Source organism: Lissotriton helveticus, chromosome 9 (genome assembly GCF_964261635.1).
Source record: "Lissotriton helveticus chromosome 9, aLisHel1.1, whole genome shotgun sequence".
In the NCBI taxonomy this organism is placed as follows: domain Eukaryota; kingdom Metazoa; phylum Chordata; class Amphibia; order Caudata; family Salamandridae; genus Lissotriton; species Lissotriton helveticus.
In genome coordinates this window covers 1,197,612,703-1,197,640,080 of record NC_136070.1, presented here as the reverse complement: position 1 = coordinate 1,197,640,080, position 27,378 = coordinate 1,197,612,703, and positions in this window count along the sequence as shown.

Genomic DNA, 27,378 nt, shown 5'->3' with positions numbered 1-27,378 from the left:
TGTATGGTCAGGTGACCACTGATCGCGTTAGATTACTGGGTAATGGAGTCTATCCTGAAAGACACTAAGGAAAGACTAAACAAGTCTTTCGCTCGTTTGACAGTTTAAAATTAAACCATCGGACTCACCCCAAGAAAGTGAAGCCTAAATTCATGTAATTAGATATGGAATTTTTTCAGCGCTGACTTCTAACTGAATTTGCATACGTCCTGTGATAGGGCGTGGTACATCACGCACAAGGCTCATGGGAGATGTAGTTTTGTTATGCGGAACTATAGCGCGAAGTATTGCAGGTTTGCAATACTAAACGGGTGATAACAAACTATCTTGTTTGTCAGCATGGACATGTGTTCTGCGATGACTGTGATCATTTATCGCATACATATTTTATTGGAAATCATTTTATAAAGATGATAATTGGTGGGAAAACCTGCATACTCGCTGGCTAACCATTGCCATTACGTGCAAGTCGTTATAGGTGTAATATAAGACTATTCATGTATATGGTGGAAACAACTCTCAACGATATGGGTCATCATATTCTGATTGAGGTATAAACTAGACCGGCATACAAAGTAGATGTTGCCTCATTTCTAGGCCACTGTGCAATTCAACACGAATAGTCTGATTTATGTGCCCTTAATTATTGAGGATAATCTGCAATACCAGGTCTAGATACGATCCCTTGTGGAAGCAATCAACAAGTTGGGGAGGTTATAGCGACATCCAAGGGATATCTTCATTCAATCCCATTTTATCTGTTCTAAGTCTATACACCCATTTTTGTTCTCTTCTGTGTAAGAAGGTGCTGATATTGGAGGTGTATTGGGGTATGACTGGTTGTTCCAACACTGTCCAGCGTAGATCGGTTGGAGAGTGTTGGGCTGATAAGAAATGATTGGTTAATCTAGTGGCCTGCTTGTTACAACGTATCGAGCTCTTATGCTCTGATATTCTTATCTTTATTTTTCTCGTGGTCATGCCCACATACCTTTTATCACAAGGGCACGTGATGAGGTAGATTAGGTTTGAACTATAACAATTCGTAAACCTTCGTTGCTCCCATGGTCGTTCAGTTCCAATGTTGATCATGGTAGATTTAGAGGTCTGGGGGCCCGCAGCACATTGTCCACACGGGTGGTGGCCGGTGACTGAAGGCATATCCCAAAGGGTTCCCACTGCTCTCGGAGTGTCCGTCTTTGGTCTGGTGTGGACCAGTTTATCTTTTAGATTTTGACCCCTCTTAAAAGCAAAGAGAGGGACTGGCAGAGTGTCCTTACCAGTGTTGAGAATCCCCCAGTGTTTTTTGATAATTTTAGAAATCTGATTAGACGATGTGCCAAACGTTGTCACACATATCATCCGTGTAGATTTTTCTTTGGGAGGTAGTGTATCAAGCAGGCTGGCTCTGTTGTTATTTGCCGCTCGTTTTTTAGACTGATAAACCAATTTCTGGGGGTAATCCTTCTCCAATAGGTCTCGTGTCAAGTTCTTTGCGTGTGTTTCAAAGGACGACTTGGTCGTACAATTCCTTTGTATGCGCAGAAATTGCCCATAGGGCAAGTTATCCCTTAGAGATTTAGGATGGCAACTGTGGTAGTTGAGCAATGAATTCCGAGCCATCGGCTTACGATAGAGCTCTGAAGTCAAGCCTTGAGGTGTGCCATGGATCAATAAGTCCAGAAATGCCAGTTTATCAGCATCGTGTTCCATGGTGAATTTCAAGAACCGATTTCGTTGGTTTAACCACTCATGGAACTCTTTGAGTTGGGATACATTTCCACGCCATACGACGAAAATATCGTCAATATAGCGTTTCCAAGCTCGCAGACACTCAAGATGGGGGTTAGTGTCTGCGAGCACGTGCTCCTGTTCGAACTGATGCACGTAGAGATTCGCGAGGCTAGGGGCAAAAACGCTGCCCATGCTGGTCCCGCTGATCTGTAAGTATAATGACTCTTCAAAGGCAAAAAAATTCTCTGTCATGGCCAATGTTGCTAGCGTCATGATGAACCTGACTGGAGTTATAGAGTTCAGCTCTCTTGCAAATAATAACTCCTCAATCACTTGTAATGTCTCAGTTTGTGGTATTGAGGTATATAGACTTTCCACATCGAATGACACCAGGATGTCGGTCTGGATGTCATAATCGATTTCGGGTAAAAGTCTAAGGACATCTTTTGTGTCCTTCAAAAACGTAGGCATTTCTTGTACCATTGGTTGTAAAAAGACATCGACAAAAGTCGATAAGGGCTCCAGCAATGATCCTATCCCAGATATTATGGGGCGCCCAGGTGGTGGGCGCTGAGCCTTATGTATTTTGGGTAGTTGGTAAAAATAGGGAATGACAGGATTGGATGTACGAAGGTATTGTCCTTCTTTCGGAGTAATCCATCCCTCAGCGAGAGCTTCCTCGACTACATGTCCGATAATGTTAGTTAATCTTGCAGTTGGATCTTCTGTAAGTTTTTTGTAAGATTTACCGTCATTGAGTTGCCTTAAGCACTCATTGCGGTAAGTTTCGACATCTAGAATAACAACTGCTCCCCCTTTATCAGCAGGTTTCACTACGATTAGGGTTTTTTTTGTCAATGCTTCAATGGCATCTCGCTCTTCACTGGATAGATTTGAGAAGTTCTTTTGTCTAGTGGAAAAGAGTTCTTGAATGTCATGATTTACAGCTTCCTCAAAAGTGAGGACCTTCGGAGGCAAACCCATCGTGGTGGGATTGAAAGTAGAGGGTTTTTTTAAACCTGTATTGACACTCGGACTCGTTTGGCTTGTTTCTGTTGTTTTATTTGCGAAGAGTCCCCATAGAATTGCGGTGGGCCATATTGATTCATCATTGATTCATATGGCCCACCGCAATTCTATGGGGACTACAATCAACAGCCTTTTTTAGGAGGGGGCAGGAGGAGCCGGGGCCGTCAAAGAACTCCCAGGCAGGGACAGGTTCGCTGGAATCTACCCCCCCAGACCATGGATCTGAGGAGCGGGAAGAAGATCCCACAGGATCAACCAGCGACCGCGTCGGGACCAGTTTAGTCATAAATCTCAGTTCACAATCATTAACTGAGATTCAAGAACAGGTACTAAATAAAGGCCTTGGTTTCGTCTCAACGAACCGCACTGATCCTTTTCAGGCGCAAATTGAGATAAGCAAACTCTACAGAAAGATAAGACTCCACTATCTCTTTGCAAATAAAACAACAGAAACAAGCCAAACGAGTCCGAGTGTCAATACAGGTGTAAAAAAACCCTCTACTTTCAATCCCACCACGATGGGTTTGCCTCCGAAGGTCCTCACTTTTGAGGAAGCTGTAAATCATGACATTCAAGAACTCTTTTCCACTAGACAAAAGAACTTCTCAAATCTATCCAGTGAAGAGCGAGATGCCATTGAAGCATTGACAAAAAAAAACCTAATCGTAGTGAAACCTGCTGATAAAGGGGGAGCAGTTGTTATTCTAGATGTCGAAACTTACCGCAATGAGTGCTTAAGGCAACTCAATGACGGTAAATCTTACAAAAAACGTACAGAAGATCCAACTGCAAGATTAACTAACATTATCGGACATGTAGTCGAGGAAGCTCTCGCTGAGGGATGGATTACTCCGAAAGAAGGACAATACCTTCGTACATCCAATCCTGTCATTCCCTATTTTTACCAACTACCCAAAATACATAAGGCTCAGCGCCCACCACCTGGGCGCCCCATAATATCTGGGATAGGATCATTGCTGGAGCCCTTATCGACTTTTGTCGATGTCTTTTTACAACCGATGGTACAAGAAATGCCTGCATTTTTGAAGGACACAAAAGATGTCCTTAGACTTTTACCCGAAATCGATTATGACATCCAGACCGACATCCTGGTGTCATTCGATGTGGAAAGTCTATATACATCAATACCACAAACTGAGACATTACAAGTGATTGAGGAGTTATTATTTGCAAGAGAGCTGAACTCTATAACTCCAGTCAGGTTCATCATGACGCTAGCAACATTGGCCATGACAGAGAATTTTTTTGCCTTTGAAGAGTCATTATACTTACAGATCAGCGGGACCAGCATGGGCAGCGTTTTTGCCCCTAGCCTCGCGAATCTCTACGTGCATCAGTTCGAACAGGAGCACGTGCTCGCAGACACTAACCCCCATCTTGAGTGTCTGCGAGCTTGGAAACGCTATATCGACGATATTTTCGTCGTATGGCGTGGAAATGTATCCCAACTCAAAGAGTTCCATGAGTGGTTAAACCAACGAAATCGGTTCTTGAAATTCACCATGGAACACGATGCTGATAAACTGGCATTTCTGGACTTATTGATCCATGGCACACCTCAAGGCTTGACTTCAGAGCTCTATCGTAAGCCGATGGCTCGGAATTCATTGCTCAACTACCACAGTTGCCATCCTAAATCTCTAAGGGATAACTTGCCCTATGGGCAATTTCTGCGCATACAAAGGAATTGTACGACCAAGTCATCCTTTGAAACACACGCAAAGAACTTGACACGAGACCTATTGGAGAAGGATTACCCCAAGAAATTGGTTTATCAGTCTAAAAAACGAGCGGCAAATAACAACAGAGCCAGCCTGCTTGATACACTACCTCCCAAAGAAAAATCTACACGGATGACATGTGTGACAACGTTTGGCACATCGTCTAATCAGATTTCTAAAATTATCAAAAAACACTGGGGGATTCTCAACACTGGTAAGGACACTCTGCCAGTCCCTCTCTTTTCTTTTAAGAGGGGTCAAAATCTAAAAGATAAACTGGTCCACACCAGACCAAAGACGGACACTCCGAGAGCAGTGGGAACCCTTTGGGATATGCCTGCAGTCACCGGCCACCACCCGTGTGGACAATGTGCTGCGTGCCCCCAGACCTCTAAATCTACCATGATCAACATTGGAACTGAACGACCATGGGAGCAACGAAGGTTTACGAATTGTAATAGTTCAAACCTAATCTACCTCATCACGTGCCCTTGTGATAAAAGGTATGTGGGCATGACCACGAGAAAAATAAAGATAAGAATATCAGAGCATAAGAGCTCGATACGTTGTAACAAGCAGGCCACTAGATTAACCAATCATTTCTTATCAGCCCAACACTCTCCAACCGATCTACGCTGGACAGTGTTGGAACAACCAGTCATACCCCAATACACCTCCAATATCAGCACCTTCTTACACAGAAGAGAAAAAAAATGGGTGTATAGACTTAGAACAGATAAAATGGGATTGAATGAAGATATCCCTTGGATGTCGCTATAACCTCCCCAACTTGTTGATTGCTTCCACAAGGGATCGTATCTAGACCTGGTATTGCAGATTATCCTCAATAATTAAGGGCACATAAATCAGACTATTCATGTTGAATTGCACAGTGGCCTAGAAATGAGGCAACATCTACTTTGTATGCCGGTCTAGTTTATACCTCAATCAGAATATGATGACCCATATCGTTGAGAGTTGTTTCCACCATATACATGAATAGTCTTATATTACACCTATAACGACTTGCACGTAATGGCAATGGTTAGCCAGCGAGTATGCAGGTTTTCCCACCAATTATCATCTTTATAAAATGATTTCCAATAAAATATGTATGCGATAAATGATCACAGTCATCGCAGAACACATGTCCATGCTGACAAACAAGATAGTTTGTTATCACCCGTTTAGTATTGCAAACCTGCAATACTTCGCGCTATACTTCCGCATAACAAAACTACATCTCCCATGAGCCTTGTGCGTGATGTACCACGCCCTATCACAGGACGTATGCAAATTCAGTTAGAAGTCAGCGCTGAAAAAATTCCATATCTGATTACATGAATTTAGGCTTCACTTTCTTGGGGTGAGTCCGATGGTTTAATTTTAAACTGTCAAACGAGCGAAAGACTTGTTTAGTCTTTCCTTAGTGTCTTTCAGGATAGACTCCATTACCCAGTAATCTAACGCGATCAGTGGTCACCTGACCATACAGTGGCGCGCGAAGACACGTCATAAACCCCGCTCCCTGTCCGTTCGGGTACCTCCCACTTGACAGCCTAGACGGATGTCAGGAGTACCGACGGACAGGTAAGCTTACGATACGGGGATAGTGCTCAGCAACCTGGTTTGCATTTCCGCTTGACTTTAAACCACTGCTAAAGCAATGCAAAAGAGACGGGGGCTTTGCATTTCGGCCATGCGCGCCGAACTTTTTGTTGGTGAACCAACGGCGCTCTCTCTACTTAGCGGTTAACCATGTTGACATTCGTAGTGGGGCCATTCCGCTTAGATGCCAGCGGCACTCTCTCTACTTAGCGGCTAACCACGTTGACATTCGCAGTGGGGTCATTCCGCTTAGATGTCAGCTCAGCGCGTTTGTTTCCAGCGCGTATAAACATGAATAAATGTAAGACAAATGAGTCTCTGAGAGATATGTTTATAACATCCTTTACATATAGTAATTCTCTGTCTGGTGTCAATTTTCGCCTTTTTAAGCAGCGCCGATTAGGCAAAGATGATAACAAATCATGTCTAGTTGTTTTTCTCTTTGGTTTTTCCTCTTTCTGTATTATTTTTCCTGTTCTTCTCTATAGAGCGGTGCTCCATTTATACCTGAGCTGTAGCCGGGTGAGGTGGAGAGTTCATTCCCCAAACAGTAGGTGAGTGGGTAAAGTGTTACCCTGCCTTTCTATTCATATTTGCTCTGTAGCAATTAAGTTGACCTTCTAGCAACTATTGATCAATACTCCTTGACATTTTTCTTATTTACACAATAGTGTATTTTTCTTTGAAGCTATCGATACTAACTGTATATGTGTATTTGTGTGCCTTTGTTCCACATGCTCACATGACCAACTGGATCATCTCCATGGGCGATCTCAGGTGATATGAATTTTATTTAAAAATCATTGTTGTTTAGCACATAAGCAGTAGCATTTATTAACAAGGTCCTGAAGAAGCAGACTGGGATCATTTGACCCTATTACACTGCAGAAACATGTCGACCTCTTAACATCTAAGTAGTCATTTGTTACACTACTTTGCACTGTTTTTATTTCCTTGGGTGTGGGTAGGATCCCATTAAAAGTTTGTTTCCACTCCCACAACCCAATATTAACTTATTTCACACAGTTCCTTTGAACTTGACACATTTTCTTTGCACTGCTACTCATTTACCACCTGATACCATTTTCCCACCATCATATTTTAGTATCCTCATAAAAGATTGGGCTACAATCTACCTAATCTACAGTGGACAAGTTTCCACTTCCTTCGGGTGAAGGATCCCAAATGATGTAGGGCGGAACAGGATGGGTATCTGATGGGAATACACTTTTTTCACTACGAATACCATGGATTCCTAGATTGTATCCCAATCAATGTACAGTTTATTAGTTAGCTTCTAGTAACTCTGACCCATTGTCTGTGTAAAGTTTTTGTATTACATGTAGGGATCGCAGCAATGCTAGGTCAATAAATATTTCCCTAATATTACCCTCTTTTGTGTATAGTAGTACTTATAGGGTTCCCCTTGTTCTGTTTAAACTACATTCTACATCAGTGGCCTAGTACGCACACAACGTAACACTCACTCCTCCTTCACTTCTGACCCCTTTTCTGTCCCCGCTGGGTGCCCAAGAACTTTCGGAATCAGGTTATGTTGTCCAAGGTGTAGACTTTTTATTCACATCAAATCCGGTGATTTACTTGTATATATCATAATTTCACAACATCAGACTTCAGCGATCACCACATGTCAAAGGCAGTAAGGAAATTAGACATTACATTACATTTGAAGTTCAGCTTGGCCTTACACTTGAATTAGAATTTGGCCGACTCGGCTGACTCACTCAGCTGCGCACATTGTGCCAGCAGGCCCCAACGTGCTACAGCAAACAGTTGACCTGGATATATCATTATTCACAGATTCAGACTTTAGCGACATCCACATGTCAAAGGCCGTTAGACAATTAGGCACGACTTTACACTTGAACTTCAGTTTGGCCTTACTTTTGAATTTGGCCGACTCAGCTGACCCACTCAGCTGCATGCATTGTGCCGGCAGGCCCCAACGCGCTACGGCAAACAGTTCATTACTTGAAATCCAGGGCACTGCCTAGAGCACCGGCCCACCAGGGTACCAGAACACAGGCGACCTCCCCAAGATTCTACTCAGTCCATACGTTGCGGGTTAGGGCAGTAGAGTCCAGGACCACCAGCAGGTCAGTCCCCGCCCCGCCTCCCCTCTGCACTCTTCCATCCTACCCCCTACTGTGGTCCATCCAGTCGCTTATCCTCCATTGCTGTGCATGCCCCTTTTCTGTTATCTGTCAGCGCTCTGCCACAGGGTGAGAAGCTCCCTGGCGCTCTCGCCTTCCCCTCCGGCGCTGACTGAGCTCCAATAATAGCCCAGTATAGCTTGGATAAAGATTTACCATAAGCCCTCGCTAACCCCATGCCTGCCCGGAGGGGACATATCATTCCTGCCAGAGTGAATGACTAAATTGACCAGGCGGTATGCACCAGCGGCCCCCTTTGCTTACTCCAAACTGGACCCAAGGAAATGCTCTGATGCTAAGCTAAAAAAGGAACCGCATACTTAACAGGGCACTGCCAGGCGGCTTAGCCCCCTGGGATACCTGAGCACAGGTGTGATTTTATGCCTGCCACAGACCCGAAAACCAACAGTATATCGCCGGATTATGTGAAAAGCCTTTCATGTTATGTATAGAAACCCCACGGGGAGAGCAGCTTGCTCCCCCCTTGTTGTAACCTGACAACACCCCAAATATCTATGGTGCTGTAAGCCTCATTGACTGCTGCACTAAGATGAGGCAAATTATACTGTCTGTAATGGCCTGCCCTTCCTTGAAGGAGTTGAGCCAACCCTTTACTCCACAAATTCCTTGCCAATGGTAGGTCATCAATTATAGGTAGCGCCCTCAACCCAAGGGCCTCCGCTACTGCATTGTCCCCGCCAGGGTGCCTGGAGCTCAGCGCCCAAAGAGTATTCACTGACCATCTTGTGTGTGGCCAGATAGACGGGAACCACCGGCAGGTCAGCCCCCGCACTCGCCCACCCGGGGCCCAATTAGCCCAATGAGCTCATTCCAGGCTGATTACAGCAATGGGCACTTATCTGATGTCTGTTGGGAGCCACAGAAGGAACTCCATTGGCCGGGAGACCTCACGCACGCCCTGCCAACTTGTGTTCTGGGGGGTTGGAGATATTCCTTTAAGCTACAGCTCCCCCTACTGACTGGAGTTGCTCCTATGTGTGGTCTTTGATTGTTTCTACACAATAAAAAGGCCCATGGCAAGATGTCCCCATGTGGGCATACATGGCTTGTTTACTTATAGTAACATCCCGCATGATGTGTAACTAGCCACACCTGAGATGAAGCCTTTGAACACAGTACTTTCTTACCACCTCTACCCTGTGGCCTCTAAAAAGGCTGGACCGGTGGTTTAATCTGATTGATGACACCCACTAATCTAATACCGTGATGTATCTCATGTTTGCCATAATTTGAGGTGTAATTATATTGCACCGGAGATGAAACCTGTGAATACAATACCTTATCAGCACCTATACTAAGCGGTCCAAGGCGTAGGGCCTTATACCAGAGTAAAATCATTCAACTTGGCTATATATAACATTATTGATAGTATCAAACTTTATGGACATCGACCTGTGAGTGGCAGTGAAGAAATCATGCACGATATAACATTTGAACGTCAGCTTGCCTTACATTTGTCATCTGCAAACATTATGCCAGCAGGCCTCAATGCGCTACAACAACCAGTTTATGACTTGCATCTGGGGCGCTTGGCCATAGATGTGAATTTGTATTTGACCGACTCGACCATTGTGGCCACAGCCTCAACTGACCCACTCAGCGAACATTTCATTACTTGCAACCCAGGGCGCGTGGCCTGTCAGCCCCTAAACCAAGCAGCCTCCAGAGAGGCTGGACCTGTTGTGTAAACCAACTGATACATGACCTCCTTTAAGTAGCTTAGCTTATGTTTTGCTAAACTGTTTTGTGTGCCTGGAACGACTTGTGAGTTTTATTGAACTGGTGATAGTTATTAAGTTCCCAGCGGTTATCCTGACGCGCTTGTCCTGTACCACAGGAACTCACTAGTCTAGCGCAGTTCAAACTGGATCACCAATCTGTGTCAGACAGGTGTGAAGTCTACCACTAGCAAAGCATCCTCACAACTCACATGCTAGTCTTGGAAGCAGACCAGGAGGTATTCTAAATCGCCAAGTGACAGAAAGACACTACAAGTCACTAAGCGTAGAATTAGAGTGCTAAAACAAGTGACATTTGGGAAAATGTCTCTCGTGTGTATTTTAGGGTGTACAAAATAGTTGACATTGGTGATCTCTTGATTCACATTGCAGGTAAATGGGCAATTACTTGTAAGGTTCGATTGAAAGGAGCTGAGGAGGAATTGGGAGTGAATGTGTTTTCTTATCTTTAATGTGACAACAGAGTTTTCAACAATGACATTTTGTCAGATAACAGCTTTATTCCTAGAACACTCACCTTAGACATTTTAACCATTTTACTGGACAGAATCACATTTCTATCCATTTCAGGCAAAGGAAAACTAATTAGAAACCTCTAAGAAAATATTTAAGATCAAGAGACTGGTGGTTATGTTATGCTATGCTATGGTCTGTTATGTTATGCTATGCAATGCTATGCTATGGTCTGTTATGTTATGCTTTGCTATGCTATGCTATGCTATGCTATGTTATGTTATGCTATGCCATGCTATGCTATGTCACGCTACACTACTTTACGTTGTGTCATGTCGTGTCTTGTTATGTTTATTTTATGATATTATGTTATGTTTAAGATTTTTTAGGTCTGGCTAGAGACCTGTCAGATCTCATCTGAGCAAGCAAAAAAAATAGAGAGGGCAGCCCCCTTCAGCCATTGCTTACTTTGTATTAGCATCCTTCAGTCATCATATGTTTGAATAGCTCTTTACATTTGGATCAACGTACGTGCCTAAGCCTCAGGGAGTAGTGACTGTCAGTGATGACATAAGGCATTTTGTGGAGTTTAATTATTACATTAGTGATTGACAAAAGGGTCAATATTCGGGATCACAGCTTAAGGAAGGGTTCCATGCTGGACATTTCCTAGAATCAAAACACCACGAGTCTATAATACTTGTCTCCACATGCATCCCATGTGAACCACGGGAGCGGCTCTTGCATTATCAACATGGCGGACTAACAGCAAAGGATGCATCGACGAGCTATATCTGTTTATCACCCTTGTTGTGTAAGTTTGTGCAGTGCTTAATTTGAGACAGTGTTTGCTGGTGGCTCCCACTGGCACTCATTTCTAGGGACCGGCCCATTATTTTCCCATCAGACACTGACTGTGAACAAGAGAGAAAGAAACACACAAATAGGAAATAAGTATGACAAGAAAGACAGGAAAAACATTGCAGAGGAAGAAAGCAGGAACCTGCACAAGTCCATTACAAATTAAGCGCTGAGCTTGTTCATGGAAAAAGAGGGTTTCATGTGGCTGATGCATACAGCTAGGTCCTCCTACATTCAGTTCTGTGCACAAACCACATGCATGGGCTGGATCAGGTAGCTTCAGCTCCTGATTTTCCTGTAACAACTAAAATAATACAGATGGAAACGGTGCATTACTGTAGATCACCTTTAAAGGCTTCTCAGATTGCAATACCCTCAATGTGTGGGGCTCCGCAGGCATGGCAACATTCAAGAAAGTCTGTTTGAGAGAGCCAAGGCTTGTTGCCTTTTTGAAGCCCGCACAACCGTCATCACCTCCGCACCCTTACAGTATCAGTAGCCTCCAATGGTAGGGTGCTTGTTGGACACACCCTCTGCATAACATATTGGGTGTCAGTGTTGCTAAGGCTCCCTGCAATTTACAGTGGCACTGAAATCCATCTCCATGACAAGAGCTTAAGGGAAAGTCACGCGTCAGGCCATGCAGGGCCGCTTCCGTTCATGATGTCAGTCACTTGTCATCCTTGAACTTGTTCATCATCGTTGCATCTATCTTGTTCATTCTTGCATTCACCCATTTGATCATCCATACTACTGCAAACACCACAGCCCGTGAAAAGGTATCTTCACTTATCGATGTGCCTGTGCTTGCCTTTATTACATGAAGATCAGTCTTGAAGGTGGCCTCTAGGCTTCGAAGAAAGCTCAAAATGTTGTGTTTGTGAGGACAGCAGCTATATCAGTGGGTACTTTCTCATGTTTTTCAATGATTAAATGGATAGCATTGTGAAGGCATAGGCACAGCAGTTCGCGAAGTGCCTCTAGCATGGGTGTAAGGTTGAAGCTATGGCTGGTGTCCAGCTGTATCAGCTACACACTGCCATGACCACGGTACAGCCCAGTGAAGGGCCTGTGGGATGAATCTGAGACTGTCATCAGGTCACGGCTGGCAGCGGGGTTAGTTTGTGTAGACCATCAATGCATGACCATCTACTGTCAGATTCTGAGGTCCCCATCTTAGTCCATTACACTCTCTAGGACCATCATCAATCTAATTTTAATACTGACAGATACATGACTTTCTTATGAGTGTCTGTTTCCATTGGGTTTCCTGCAATGTTTATCCCTCACTGCACCACTAGGGGGGCACCATTGCTCTGCCAATGAGCCACAAACCTAGCATTTTGTGCTCCCCAACACTGAGATAGCAGGATACCCAGACAGGCTACAATTATTGCACCATTGGGCTACATGTTGTCTGACACACCACGTGTGTAATTCAGCACACACATAACACACCATGAGGACAGATCTAGTCATATATGCGCACCCACTGTGGCGGGCCAGTCCAGCCTTTATAGTGTGGGTTCAGCATGTGTTAGCACAACTGCACACACAAAAAACATAATGAGGATTGGTTGGGTCATACATGCAGAAATACTCACAGCACGGGTTATGCATGCATGTGTGCACATGTGGACACATGGTGGAGCTTGTTCCCTAAAACACAGTTTCAAGACCCCATAGACCACTTTCACTGCAGCTGATTCTCATATCTTATCCACTCTAGGTAGCTAGAACTAATAACACGCATACCCTCTACTATTCAATTACATTTTATTCAAAACATGTTTAAAAATGTGAATATTGTAACATGAAATCACTTTGTTTGAATGTAAAGTATGTCAGCAAAAAAAGCTGTTTTAGCACAGCCTACTTCGGTTGTTTTAGTAACACACCTTACATTATACATCCAGTAATGCCATTACTATTGCAAACTAACTACGGGGTCCATTAGGATGGCGGACGGATCGCCACCGCCATGCAGGCGGTGGCGATCCGTCTGCCATCCCTGCCCGTCCGCCACCTTTCTTCCCCCCGCCATATTACGATGGCGGGGGGGACCGTGGCGGAGGGGAAGACCGTCTGCCGCTTTTCCGCCGCGGTCGGCTTGCGACTGCGGCGGAAAAGGCCTGATATGGTGGCGTTGTCTATCAGACACCGCCAGCCATATTAGGATGGCCCGTGAGGAATGCCTTTCCGTGGCGGCAATTCCGCCACGGAAAAGCATGCGGTCTTTGCGTTGGGGGCCCGTTGCGGGCCCCCAGGGTGAAGGGGGGGGGCATGGTGGGTGCATATGGGGGGTACCTATGGTACCCCCCAGCATTTCAATGTACACCATGACAGGCACCGCGCGGTGCCTGTCATGTTGTGCATTGAAATGTACAACGTGCATTTTTTGCATTGCGGCGTCCGGTGCTTCAAGCACCGTCCGCCGCAATGTAATAAATGCGGGATACACCCGCCACTGTGGCGGATGCATCCTAATTGGGGGCACGGTTCCTCCGCCCTTGTGGCAGATGGTACCGCCCCCCGACAGGATGGCGGACGGACTTTGTCTGTCCGCCATCCTAATGGACCTCTTAATTCGGAGGCTTTCTATACTATTTAGAATTACATGCATTCATACACTGCATTATATTCATATTTAACAGAAAGAAGACATACATGTTGTTATAAGCAGAGAATTATTACGAGTGCTAGCAAATCCCTTAAAAATCAATCACCCCAAGGAATAAAGCAGAAAAAAAACAATAGAAGTATTTTGTACAAAAGTAGCATAGGAGAAGTGCCTACGCTATACATCACCTCAAAGAGACTTAGTTAAAAGGCAGAGACAAAATACACCTAAAGAACAGACTAATGAAGGAAAATTCAAAAAACATTTATCAGGCAGATAAGAAAGAGTGGATGCAAATTGCAAGAAAATGAATTAACTTTTCGACAATTTCCGAACAGACAACCTAATCTCCAGGAGAAAGGCAAACCACAGAATCCAAAGTGCTGATGGCTTCAAAATGACGGCTTGTTGTAGGTGAGTCTCAGGGCACCTTCAGTCAGATCTTGCGTTTTAACCACTTGCCTGCTGGGATTTGCAAGCCCAGATAAGCAATGTATGGAGAAAAAGTACTGTTTGCAGAATGCAGCGTGATGTCTAATAAAAAAAATGGCTGACTAAAGTGTCACAGGTATGAAACCTCTTAGCAAATGGGAGAGTGAGACTTCCTCTCCCCACTTTTGGATTGGCCCCCTTCTCTTTCCATCTTCACTTGCAGATGGCTTTGACATGTCTTGTGTCCTTCCTTGTCACAATGCTTACTTCTTCGACATAGTCATTGCCATGTCATCATCATAGCTTAAGAACACAATTAACCAGAACAGGATTGCTTCACTACTTCTCTTGGACCTCTCAGCTGCCTTTGACATGGTTGAACATGACACTCTGATACAAAGACTCTACGAAGCCGGTATTGAGGGATATGCTCTAGACTGGATCCCATTCTACCTTCACAATAAAACTAATGTCATCCATACCCCACTTTCTCATGCAAACCATACTTTTCAATCCAAATAACAGATTAACACGTCCACCATCAAATGAATTTCATATTTTCCTATACTAATCCTGTTTGGGTTCCGGAGTAGTGTGCTTTAGCCGAAAAGTGCTTCAACACCTCATCAGAAGTAGCAAGCACCATATAAATGCAAACCTTTTTCTCTTCCATCCCTCCACTATCCTTCTCAATCGAAATAACAGCCTAACATATCCACCCATAAAATTACTTCCATATTTCACTATAATATTTCACCACTAATCCTTTATGGGTTCCGGAGTAGCGTGCTACTCCCAGAAAAAGCAATTTGAAGCCTCATCAGGGGTAGTAAGTGGTATATAAATGCAATTACAATTAAAATAGCTTTATCGATCATTAAAAACAATCATGAAAACAATGAAACCAGACAAATATTAAATACATAAAATATATAAAAACATCCAAAGAGTAGTGTGTCCATTAGATCATACTAGCATAAGCAAAAGAAAAGTTAACATTACCAGGGTTAAAATAACAGTTTATTCCTATGACAAAGTGCAGATTTGTCTTGTTAGTAAGTCACATGAGCAAGTCAGGTTCTTCATTTAGTCTCTGGCAGAGGCTGTGGACAGTTCGGAAGGGGACCTCTACACAGAGCTCCCTTTTCTTGCTTCGCCAGGCGCAGCCTATTTCACAGTTTCCCTTGTAAGTTTTCAGTGTCCTCCTGCTCCTCTTCGGAGTACAATAATGAGGACAAAAGAAGCCCCTAAAGAAGGACCTGGGGGAAGTGTATCCAGAATAACTGTAGGCAGTACTGGAATATGTGTCAACCAATTTACATCTATCACCAGACAAGCACCAGCCCAGTGTTAGTAACACCTGCTAACGATAGTTGTCCCATCCATCGCTACAAACCTACCCCTGAATTACACCGTTCAGGATGTGATCCAGAGGAAATCGAGGAATCCGGAGAGGATGACAATTCTACGTTCATGTTTGTGTGTATCCTGGTCTGGAATTAATGCATTATGTGCTCCTCCATCCATTTACAAGGACCTTCGGGCATTGTCTAAGCAATATACATATGAAAGATTCTGCACCAGCATGGAAACCCAGGCCAGATTCGTATCAAAAACGATTATTTTTAAAAAGATATTATTTTTATTGAGCTTTAGCCTCAAAGCAAATACAATAAGCAACATTTAAATCGGTACATGTTGACAGTTTCGATTCTTACATATTGCAAGACAGACATCAATTTTTAGTCTTGCCACCTTTATCGATTGCATATCTGGTATCAAAAACTAATTTTAACAATCTGAGAGCCCCAGACTTTCCTATAGTGGATGCAGTCTCTTATATTATCCACCTAAGACTGGAGAGCGGATTGTGCACACAAATTCTGTCTGCTTTAAACGTGCTTCCAGGGGTAGGATCAGATGGGAGCCATGGTAACTGGTGATCTCTGAAAGTGGTGGTGTGGAATGCTTGACATGAGTTCCCCCCAATGTTTTTCAAATTTGCCTTGGGTGACCACTATATGTTAAGGATAGGTTAAGAATTACGTCCAGTGTGCCAAAGCCAGCATTTTTTCATGGGTACCCGTATATGCGAAATATTCAATATTCCAGTCTCAGGATTCTGCCATTAATACTGATCCTACACCAAGGGTGACCCATATGACAAAAAATACTTCCAGTATGTCAGAGCTAGTATTTTATCATGGTTTGCTTCCCCTAAAGCAAATAACGCCCCCAGTATGCCATGATTGCCCTCGCTGAGTCACTGAATTACCTCCAATATACCAGCAACAGCATTTTACAATAGGTGTCCTCTTATGCCAAGAATTAATTCAAGTATGAAAAGGCCTTAGGTTGTCAAATGTGCCTTCCCTTCTACCAAGAATTACCTCCAATATGCCAGCAAAGGCACATTACCTTTGGTGTCTCCATAAGCCAAAAATTATCTCGAGAATGCCAAGGCCAGTGGAAGATCCATATTTTGCAAGTTTTGAAAAAATATGGAGTGAATCTGTATCAAGTATTCCACCCTACCACTTTCAGAGATCTCCAGTTGCCACTGAGAAACTAGTTGGGGGATCCACTTGAAGAAGAGTTGCATAAATCCTTTGAAAGTTGGAAACATGCACAGATGTTCAATAGGAGGTCAAGCTTCTCAGAGTAGGCAATCACGGAGTCAATGGTCTAGATTATATGTCTTTATCAGATATCCTTATGTTTTCATCATCATCCAGAGAAAACGTCCGCCAGGTCAAGGTATGTCACTTTTATTTGACACTGGTCTGGAAGCACACGTTTGAGATTCGGGGCTCAATGAGAAAATCAGCCTTAGGGACCCAGACACATTGTCCATGATCCTTCCAGATTCTAGTCCAGTTTGCAAAGTGATGCATCAGTATCCATTCAAACAGGGGCCTTACGTTTTGGCATCCTTAGAAATACTGGCTGCCTTTCATTCACTCCGAGTAGAAGAACGTGAGAAAAAAATTTCAGGAGTACTCCTGAACTGGCACAACTCTAACAATTTCAGGATGGTGGTAGCTAAAGTCATCTACTTAACTCTTCACCATGGATGCATTAAACAGGGGCATTTATTCACCAGCACATAGATGATCTACTTATACTTACCAATTTCCTGCGATTTTCTCCTAAGCATCCAAATGCTAATACTCCAATCCTCCCAGGGTTTTAAATACATTTAAGCATGTTTGGAAATTATCAAGGGATGTCACTTGGTCCACTAACTTAAGCTGTCAAGTTGATAAGATGCTTGACCATGCTCTTGCACAGGGAGCAAGACCTCCACGCTCCCAGATTGGCTCATAGCGCAGGAGAACATGATATTTTATTTATTTGTATAGTGCAACTAATACTAGAGCGTCTAGGCTCTTGGCATCAAAACCTAATGATAACAGTGAAACTTTATAAAGTTAACATTCAAAGGGAGTGGCACTCTGGGTTCACACAGTAATGGTGGCACATTCTCTTCTTTCTCTCTTGCGGGTGTAATCATTCTGACGTATTGGGCTCATTTATTTACTCCTGGGACCTCAGATTCAGCCCATAGCAATATTATAGAATCCTGATTCCGTTGATTAAGCAGCCATCGTCCTGGTGAGTGAAGAAATAAGCACGCACATGTGGGGGTGACAATTTCTCCTCTGTCTTCCAGGACCTCTGGATACTTACACCCACATGCATCATTGTAGGATTTTGCACTTCCTAAATTGCGAAAATTAAGGAATAGCAATTTAGGAATTGCAAAATCCTATGCATCAAGAAATCCTAAAAGTTTTTAGGATTTCTTAATTTTCGGAATTTGCGATTCCTTAATTGCGAATCGCAATTAAGGAATGGCATTACATTGATTCCTATGGGCCTAGAGGCCCATAGGAATCAATGCCGTTTTGCATTTCTTTTTTTTTGAACTCGCAATTTGTTGATGCATTGCAAGGGTGCGGAGGGAGGTCCAAAGGACCCCCCCCTGCACCCCTGAAATGTATTTTAAAGTGCATGTTTCAAACACACATGTCCTAAGGACATGTGTGTCTGTAACATGAAAGTTTAAAAAATGCATTTTTTTGCTTTTTTAAAGATTTTCGCAAATTAACACGAGGGTCAACCTCGTGTTAATTTGCACTTCCTATTTCAAAATTCGCATTTTTAAAAAATTGATGCATTGCATTTAAGGAATTGCACAAATGCGATTCCTTAAATGCATTCGCATTTTTAGGAAATGCAAAAAAAAGCGAATTTTGAAACTTACCCCCACATGCATCAATCTAGGATTTTGCATTTCTTAAATAGCGAAAATTAAGGAATCGCTATTTAGGAAATGCAAAATCCTATGCATCAAGAAATCCTAAAAGTTTTTAGGATTTCTTAATTTTCGGAAATTGCGATTCCTTAATTGCGAATCGCAAATAAGGAATGGCATTACATTGATTCCTATGGGCCTAAAGGCCCATAGGAATCAATGCCGTTTTGCATTTATTTTTTTTGCACTCGCAATTTGTTGATGCATTGCAAGGGTGCGGAGGGAGGTCCAAAGGACCCCCCCCTGCACCCCTGAAATGTATTTTAAAGTGCATGTTTCAAACACACATGTCCTAAGGACATGTGTGTCTGTAACATGCAAGTTTAAAAAATGCATTTTTTTGCTTTTTTTTAAATTTTCGCAAATTAACACGAGGGTCAACCTCGTGTTAATTTGCACTTCCAATTTCAAAATTCGTAATTTTTAAAAAAATGATGCCTTGTATTTAAGGAATCGCACAAATGCGATTCCTTAATTGCATTTGCATTTTTAAGAAATGCAAAAAATAGCGAATTTTGACACTCTGTTTGATGCATCCCAAAAACGTATTTAGGAAGTGCAAACGGCCGAATTTACCGATTCGCACCGTTTGCACTTCCTAAATAGGTTGATGCATGTGGGGGATTGTTTCATGCATCCCAAAAACGTATTTAGGAAGCGCGAACAGCCGAATTTACCGATTCGCACCGTTTGCACTTCCTAAGTAGGTTGATGCATGTGCCCGTCAATCCTTGGAGGAACTCAGGGGCACATGCATCATTCATAGATTTTGCGATTCTTAATTTGCGAAAATTACCGATTCGCAAATTAAGAATTGCAAAATGCTACGCATCATTTTTTTGGCTATTGATTTGGGATTCGGTAAAAATCGCAATTTTTACCGAATCACAAATCAATAGCGAATTCCTAAGTGCATTTTCGCAAATCCCATTGATTCCTATGGGCCAAAAGACCCATAGGAGTCAATGGGAAGGCATTTACAAATTCGCAATTTGTTGATGCATTCCAAGGGTGCAGGGGGGGGTCCAAAGGACCCCCCCCTGCACCCCTGAAATGCATTTGAAAGTGCATGTTTCACACACACATGTCCTAAGGACATGTGTGTCTGTAACATGACAGTTTAAAAAATGCATTTTTTTGCTTTTTGACAATTTTTCGCAAATTAACACGAGGGTCAACCTCGTGTTAATTTGCACTTCCTATTTCATAATTCACATTTTTTTTTTAAATGATGCATTGCATTTAAGGAATCGCACAAATGCGATTCCTTAAATGCATTCGCATTTTTAAGAAATGCAAAAAAATGCGATTTCTGAAAAAGTGTTTGATGCATCCCAAAATCGTATTTAGGAAGTGCAAACGGACAAATTTACCGATTCGCACCGTTTGCACTTCCTAAACAGGTTGATGCATGTGCCCCTCAGTTCTGTAATTTCTAAATCAGGAGTGCATCCAGGCCGTGTCCTTATATGTGTTTATTTAGGATATGTACTCAAAATGACAAAATATAGTGTCTAAAGCCTTTTTTCTCTCTCATGTGGGGGGTGTAGTATAATTTACGTCCTGTGCAATGTTGTGATGTGTGTATGAATTGATTTTATGAAATATATGAAATGTACTGTCGAGATTGTAATTGTGTATGAGAAATCAAATGCTATTCTGTGATAATAGGATTTTTATAAAAACATGTTATAATTTTTCAATTATATGTGTTAGTATTGGATTTCACATTACTTGGGTTTGAGCTGGCAATCAACATAAGTGTGAGGCTGATAAGTAATAGATGACTTCTAATCTAGCAACTGTCTAGGTGGTGCTGTTTTTTTCTGCCTGGGGGAAAACATTTCTGTTTTGACTAGTGAAGAGTACCTTGTTCCCTTGGTTGCTCAAGGGGTATCTCTCTGTTTTCTATACCTCTTGAGTATACAACAGATTCCAGGAGAAAGATCTGGGGAGCTACAATGGAGAGGACCTCAGTTTAAATTGATGGACTCCATCTGAGCTGATGTGTCTTTTCAGCTAGAAGGAACTTGTAGTAGGACGAATGTGGCTGCTGTTTTGTTCTCCATCAGTTACCAATATGGCAGTACTGAGAATAACATACATTACAGCCAGGATGGCATATTAAAACTAACTGAGAGGACCTTCTAATCATCTCTGTATCAGCTGAAAATGCAATTATTCACGTGGACAAAGGAGCACCTGGGGGCATATTATCAAGGGGGGCGATAGGCAATTTTCAAAGCTTTAACGGCCATTTTCGGCCGCAAAGCGGCGATAATACTACCGCCCTATTAGCAAGCTGTCGCTAACCGCAGTTAGCAACAGCTTGTAGGCGATAGCGAGCGGTTTGGGGCCCGCTTTGCATGTCAGCGATATTTTTCTCTAATTACATGAAAAGTGGGAGTACCCAACCTGTTAGCGACTGAAAGCAGTCGCTAACATCGCTATCGCCTATTACCAACACAGGCGTAGCAATGAAAATATTTGCGCTAAGCGCGAATATCTCCAAAAACTAACACCTGCTCAGACTAGTTCTTAGCCATTATATCCAATGGGAGGTGGATATAATGGCTAAGACCCTGCTAGCGATAATGAGTGAATATCGCTGTATTCACAGCGATATTCACGGATTTTGCTGCTATCGCCGGGAATTTTATCACTTTTGAGATAAACGTTGCTAATAGCACGCTATCTCAGCGATAAAATCCTGTGATGCATGGCGATAAAAAAATTGCCGCTAACCCTACTTAGCGATAAATATCTCTATTTGTTGATAATATGCCCCCTGGTTTCCTTCAGAGCAGTTTTTATCTCTGGGGTGTTAACAACTCACGAACAGACCAGATGGGTGTTTCCTTCTTTCCTGGAGTTTCTCCAATGATCTGAGATCTTGCAGCCAGTAATATAGTGATGTTTAGGGAATCTGAGTAATAGGTTGGGTGGAAAGAGGCCACATTCTTGATATGGATCGTCATTGAACTCTCATAAGGCTAAAATATCTAACTCACAAAGGTAAACTGGTTTCTGTGGGGAATCTCTGACTCACCTTCTTAGCTAAGCACCAGCAGCCAAGCCTTTTCCAGAAGTAAATGCATGTGTTATGTGTGCAACAAGTAGAGAAAAAGTAATGCAGTTAAAAAAAGAAAGAATTCAAAACGTCACTAACTCTTTGGGTCAGAAGATAAAAATGTAATAAGAAAAAATCCACATAAATGAAGAAAATCGGACAAATTACAAAACAAAATTACCCGACCCACAAGAAAGTGCTAGGAAAAAGGTGCTCAATATCATCCACTGGGAAATGCAAACAACATGAGAAAAAATGTTGACGTGTTGCATGTGCTGACTAGGAGCTCTGCCCCATCTGTGACCAACCCACGAATGAACGTCACCAAATTATAACAAGTTGACCCAGCTTTTAACTTCAGACCTAGAAACGTTCTGGAAGTTGAAAATCAGTGCTGGAGAAGCCTTGTAAGCTAGACAAGACTTCACAGTGTTGGGCGTGTTGATTGAGGGGTCCTGCCGAACCTTGAAGCAGGTACAACTAGTAAGATGAACTCACCTGGGTTTTATCTTCTTCAGGTGAGCTTGGCAGCTTGTCACAATGTCCTGGTTTTCTACGTCTCAATTGTTCTGTACGGATTCTAGTAGCACTGCTATATTCAACATCGGTAAAGAATTTACTAACCCCACCGCCGGCACCAACGACATCACTCCCTCCCAAGACCTCTGCGACTCCCTAGCCTCATTCTTCCACAACAAAATCGCCGACATACATAACAGCTTTGAAAACCAGTCCGGAGACCAGTCCACTCCACCCACCTCCGAACCAAACCCCCCTCTAACAACCTTTGCGCCTGGAACCCAATCACCACTGAAGACACCATCCGCCTGATGAACTCCATCCACTCAGGATCGCCAACCGACCCATGTCCCCACCACATTTTCAACAAAGCAGACTCCATTATCGCACCCCATCTCCGAGACGTCATCAACTGCTCCCTCAACTCCGCTACCTTCCCGGAAAGCTGGAAACATGCCAAACTCAGCGCCCTTCTGAAGAAACAAACAGCAGACCCCACTGAACTTAAGAACTACCGCCCCATCTCGCTCCTCCCATTCCCTGCCAAAGTCATTGAGAAAGCCGTTAACAGTCAGCTCGCCGCCTTCCTCGAATCCAACAAATCCCTCGACCCCTCACAGTCCGGCTTCTGAGCCAAACACAGCACCGAAACCGCCCGCATCGCAGCAACAGACGACATTCAAACATTACTGGACAACGGAGAAACAGTTGCCCTCATCCTACTTGACCTCTCCGCAGCCTTCGACACAGTCTGTCATAGCACCCTCATAAAACGCCTCAGCAACGTCGGAATACAAGGAAAAGCATTGGAATGGATCATCTCATTCCTCACCGGAAGAACCCAGAGAGTTCGCCTCCCCCCTTTTAGATCAGAGGCCACCGAAGTCATCTGCGGCGTACCACAAGGATCATCACTCAGTCCCACCCTCTTCAACGTATACATGAATCCCCTCGCATCCATCGCGCGCCAACACAACCTCAACATCATCTCCTACGCAGAAGACACCCAGCTGATCCTCTCCCTCACCAAAGACCCAAACACCGCCAAAACCAACTTACACGAAGGAATGAAAGATGTAGCCGAGTGGATGAAAAACAGCCGTTTAAAACTGAACTTGGACAAAACGGAAGTCCTCATCTTAGGCTCATCCCCCATTGCTTGGGAGGACTCATGGTGGCCACCGGCCCTGGGAACCGCACCCATACCAACGGCCCACGCACGTAACCTAGGCTTCATCCTGGACTCCTCCCTCTCGATGACCAGACAAGTCAACGCCGTCTCATCATCATGCTTCAACATCCTTCGCATGCTCAAAAAAATCTTCCATTGGATCCCCACCGAAACAAGAAAAACGGTCACCCACGCACTGGTCACAAGCAGACTGGATTACGGAAACACCCTTTACGCCGGAACCACAGCCAAACTACAGAAAAAACTCCAACGCATCCAAAACGCCTCAGCCAGACTCATACTAGACATCCCCCGCCAAGCTCACATTTCCGGTCACCTGAAAGACCTCCACTGGCTCCCCGTCAACAAGAGAATAACGTTCCGTCTCCTCACCCACGCACACAAAGCCCTCTACGACCTAGGACCCGAATGCCTCAACACGCGCCTGTCCTTTTACACCCCCACCCGCCAACTACGATCGTCCAATCAAGCCCTCGCCGCAATTCCGCGCATCCATAGAGCCACCATGGGAGGAAGATCCTTCTCCTACTTAGCGGCCAAAACCTGGAATTCTCTCCCCACCCACCTCCGCCTTACACAGAACCACCCCTCCTTCAGAAAGCAACTAAAAACTTGGATATTCGATAAGTAAAGTACCCCCCTCCCTCAAGCGCCTTGAGACCCTCTGGGTGAGTAGCGCGCTATACAAATTTTTGAACTTGAACTTGAAGGAAATGAATTATGATTGTTTACTCTTTTTCCAGTTGCAGGAGGTATCCCACAACACTGTCTTCCAGTTCACTGGGAAAAGGCCATTTTCAAATGGTCCACTAGAATTCTTCCAAGAAATCAACTGCTTCATGTGTCACAGACCAATCTGCACCCTTTAGTATCTGGAGGGAAGTTCTAAAGCAACAAGCAGGCTCATCTGACAGAACCTGAGGGTGAGCCAGAGACTGGCTGAACCAGGCCTGAAGCAAAACGAAGATCAAGACAGAGCTAGAGACAGCTTGCTTCATTAGGTAGTCAGGCATTAATTCTAGAGTGCATCAGCAGTTTCAGCCGGCCTCTCTCCTTGGAATGGGTTTCTCGGGATGTATTGAAAAAAAAGCACCAAGGGGCATATTTACAAGGACGGCGATAAATAAACGCAAAGCGCGCTTAGCGCTTTTTTATTTATTGCTGTCTATCGCTGGATTATATCGCCCTGTTAGCGCGTTATTTACAACGCGTTCCCCAGGGCGATATAATTACCAGCGATAGCGGGGAAATTGACGTTTTGCAGGGAACATCGTTGGTTTTCCAGCAATGTTCCCTGCAAAACGGCAATAACCTTGCTGACACAATCCACCCCCATGTTAGGTATGCCTAAGTCTGCATTTTAGCAGACGTTAGTTTTTGGCAAAAACAGCGGTTTTCGCCCAAAACTAACGTCTGCTAAAATGCGTTGGTAGCCTTGTAAATATCGCGATGTGCACATCAGCGATATTTACAAGGTTGTACTGCCCAGTGATGCCCACTTTGCATCTTATTGGAGATGCAAAGGGAGGCGTCAGGTAAAAGGGTGCTAACATGCGCTAATGCATGTTAGCACCCTCTTGTTAATAGGGCGATAGTTTTAAGCCCTTGTAAATATGCCCCCAAGACTTTAGCAAAGAAGCTTAGCCAGTCCTTGTGAAATTCCAAGATTTGGCAGGAACAAAGCTATCCAAGAGCTGCGAGAACCATCTATCAAGACGCCTATTCCCTGGCTCAACTGTGAAGCTCTCACCGGGTGCTAGCACCCCACACATGGCACCAGGAAGGTGCTCCAAGGAAACACAGGAAACACATCTCCTAAGCCACCACCTGGCCAAAGCCTCCTACATCCTGCCTCAAGAGAGGATATGGGTACCCATTTTAGGAATAGGAATGGAGGTTTAGTGGCCTTTTCATGCACCTGTACCATTTTGCAGCTCGAAGAGATTTCTCATCCTTCCCTTGGCTTTTGTGTGCCCGAGCTTTGACTTAGCAGATGGAAGGCCCAGCTTCAAAAAAGGTGTGAAGGACATGTTACACCATACAGCAGTGTTTAGGCATTCAGAACACACGCAATCAAGCTCACATAGAATGTATTTCCCTTACCATACAGTAATAGGAGTTTAACTCTGCTACCCCACGACTTTGGCGTAGAAAGACTGTTAATGTGTTGCAGGGTTTCTGTACTCACACAGAACTGTGCACAGAGGAGTGGAACCTCGGCAAATTAGGGTGTCCCAAAACTTACCTTAGCAACCAACTCACCCCTTACCGAGCTAGCTACAGTGTCTCATTGGACATATCAAACTTCCAATGTTTAGACAAACCAGAACATGAACTTACAGTACCTCAGGGCACGTGGGACTCATGAACACTCTTTCGTTATATTATCATTACAAACCAGAACATGGAGTAAAGAAGACACATGTGCATTTGAAATGTTTATTTACTAATGCCGTCTTCTCAGGCGCAGTATCTTAGATAATACAAGTATACTTATTATCAGTAGCAAAATTATCAGCATAGTTACTAAGACATAAAAAGCGAATGGTGACAGCATGTTAACATGCTGTAATGAATAAGAGTTAACAACACTTATATCTCACCCTCCCTAACACATATATTATATTATTAGCTAAGAAGGTCTCTTTGGGTTGTTTTAGGGCGGGCCCATACCTTAGTGTCCTAGCATGAAGGAATCACATCAGCATACACCAGCTCTCTCTGCATGTGCACCGCATCAAGTGTGTTAACAAATTCTCGTGCAAAGCAATATCAATCCCGCCTCAAGCCCAAGTTGGCAAAGGCTGCACTTGTGTTATGACTATGAAGGCGTGGAGATCAGACCTCATAACAATTACTTATCGTGTTGCTCCTGAAACTTCAGCACTCTCCGTGCAGACATGGTTTATTAAACAAAACTGATATCAGAGCAATAACATATTATTCTCACATACACCACGGCAAACCACTGGGTTGAAAGCTAAGTCAACAATTAAGGGTCGTGTGCAGAAGTTGCAAGAAAGGAAAAATGGCGTTTAAATCTTAAATGTACCTATGCTAACTTAACACGATATAAGGATATATAGGAGCTATACAACACCCCCCCATGATCCGAGAACGGACTAAATAAGATAACAGAAGTGCCATCACATGAGAGCAGAATCCAACAATAAACGAGCATGAATAAAAATTCAATTATAAAAACTAATGCTAAAAAATAGCCCACAAGTATAATGTGGCTCAAGCCAATAGGCAAGCAAAAATAAAATGTCTTGACCAAAAGTCAATAAAATCAAGGAAATGCTATCAATCAGCATGTCAATTTGAGGCAGTGTTTATGATAAGACTGTATATGAAAAGTAAGCTGCAACAGCCTCCAGGAGGAAGTCACTGTCCTCATCCGAAAACAGTTCAGCCATCCAATTTAAAAGATGAAAGGAACATACGTGATCTCCCAGCACCGGATCCTCTATAACCATCAGAGGACAGCTCGGTGGGTTTTCAAGAAAACTTCGTTCCAAGAAATTTTGCGCTGCCGACAACACATCCCAGGGACCCATTAGTCCATGTGCCACCGCCAAGGCCATAATCCTTTCGTCAGAACAAACCAACTCGTGAGCAATGATAGGACTCATCAGTTGATCAAAATCGACGTCAGAAGAAATTGGTCCGCAGAGACACAAATCAATGGCCCAAAGGAAATCACAGGTCAGGCAGCGAAATACAGGCTGGACACAGGTAAAATAGGAGAACCGAAAAGATAATCCAAACGCCGTGCTTAGAGTCGCCAACGGCAGTGTGCCATAATAATCAAGCATGCGGTTGCGAAACCGCGTCAGTAGCACTTGCGCGTGGTCTTGCACAGG